Source organism: Silene latifolia, chromosome X (assembly GCF_048544455.1).
Source record: "Silene latifolia isolate original U9 population chromosome X, ASM4854445v1, whole genome shotgun sequence".
Taxonomy (NCBI): domain Eukaryota; kingdom Viridiplantae; phylum Streptophyta; class Magnoliopsida; order Caryophyllales; family Caryophyllaceae; genus Silene; species Silene latifolia.
In genome coordinates this window covers 295733090-295735081 of record NC_133537.1, presented here as the reverse complement: position 1 = coordinate 295735081, position 1992 = coordinate 295733090, and the positions used below count along the sequence as shown (strand labels likewise).

General features: G+C 40.3%; 1 non-coding gene across 1 annotated transcript; it reads right to left on the bottom strand.

Annotated features, from left to right (window-relative positions):
• Positions 1-1134: 1134 nt before the first annotated feature.
• Positions 1135-1241, bottom strand: LOC141624298 (small nucleolar RNA R71). Its single transcript, XR_012534104.1, has one exon. It is a non-coding gene; the product is annotated as a small nucleolar RNA R71 (small nucleolar RNA).
• Positions 1242-1992: the final 751 nt, after the last annotated feature.

Sequence of the window (1992 nt, the reverse complement as noted above, 5' to 3'; positions counted from 1 at the left end):
ATTCGGCTCCGGGACCCAAACTTTCCTAGGATTGTAAGATATAACCCAACTCAATCCATCACAACAATAATTGCTTGCTTATAATTTGAAAACATGTTTGTATGATCATATCCCATGATTCCCCTATGATCCCATGACACCCTAGTGCCTTTAATCAATTGTTTACACCCCTTTTATTCATCTTGCTTGTTTATTTTCATTGTTATTCTAGTTTAGTAACCTTCTACATCAACCCAATTTGTGACACCCCCTTAGACACCACTAGTTACAATAGAAATCTCATTTCAACTCCCGTCCCTTGGGATCCGACCTTTATTTGCCTCTTTACTAATTGTAGAGTTGTTTGTGGAGCTATAAATTGTGTTTTGATTCGACCGTGACCAACGACCACATCTTAATTTGTGAACACTTAGCGGGATCGCATCAAAAATGGCGCCGTTGCCGGGGACGGTGTTTGTTTGACTTAGATTTCCTTTTTGTTATTAGTTATGTCTTTCTTCGCCTTGAGGAAGTAAAACTCCTCAAGGTTTGTTCTAATTGTTTTTGAGTTGTTTGATATTTTGCATGTCTAGAAGGTTACAAGGTGATTTGTTACCTTTTGACCGTGAAATCGAAAGAACCTTGACGAACAATAGGAGACTTGTTAGGAGGAATTTGAGAGGTGTTGGTGAAGTTGTTCAACCCACTAGTGAGTTTGTCAATCCTTTCGCAATAGAAGGAGAAGAAAACCCATTACACAATACCCCACAAAAACCACCTACAATGCCAAAATTCTCGTCACACTCCATACCCACCGAGGAGAATCTACCAAATGGTACTCCTACACCGCAACATCTCACTGGAAATTTTATTGCCAAGTCCGCCTTCATCCAACTAGTTGAGAGGAGCCAATTTGGGGGGATGCCTAGTGAGGATCCTCATTCTCATATGGAAACCTTTTGCGATTATTGTGATGCTATCTCTCAAACGGGCGTGACTCAAGACCAAATTAGATGGGTCTTATTTCCTTTTTCCTTAATTGGCACCGCAAAGCAATGGTTGAAGGGCCTTCATAAGGCCACCCTTGGAATAGATTCTTGGAAGAAGTTGGCTCTAGCTTTCTACAAAAAATTCTACCCACCGGAAAAGACCAACATGCTAAGAGCTCAAATTACGGGTTTTAAGCAAAGGGATGAAGAGTCTTTGTATGAAGCTTGGGAGCGGTTTAAAGGTATTTGTCGCTCATGTCCTCACCATGGACTTAGCGAATGGTTTTTGGTGCAACAATTTTGGAATGGTTTATATGAAGATTCTAGGAACATTCTCAATATGGGATCAAATTGAATGTTCACCGAAGTTGATGACAATCAAACATGGAACAAGATTGAGGAAATGGCGGTCCATAACTCACAATATAGTAGACCTCGCAAGGCTACTAGAGGAGGAAAGCATGAAGTGGACTCCGTTACTCAATTGGGTGCTCAACTTAGTGCTCACATTGACACAATCAACTTGAAGTTTGAACAAGCTATGGCTAGACTTGAGGAAAACTCAAAATCATCGAAGCATCATGTTAATGCCATGGCGGCATCCTCATCAATCCCAAGTGGGATATGTGAGAATTGTGGAACTTTGGGACATGACCAAGGTGAATGTAGGGGAACAAATGAACAAGTGAATGCTTTCCAAGCATACAAGAGTGGTACCCCTTATTCCAACTTTTACAATGAAAACACCAAATTCCATCCAAATCTCTCATACAAAAGCCAAAATGTTCAAAACCCTCAAACAACATACACTCCACCACCCATGAGAAACCAAAATCAAAGACCCTTTTACAATCAAAACCAAGGTTACCAAAATCAAAATCCATACAATCACCAAAATGACCAAGGTTTTGATGTCCAAAAAGCGGTCCTCCAAATGCAAAAGAACCAACAAGAATTTTTCACTCAAATGCAAAAAGATAGCCAAGCAAAAGAAACCACCATCAACAACATTCTAGCTCACACC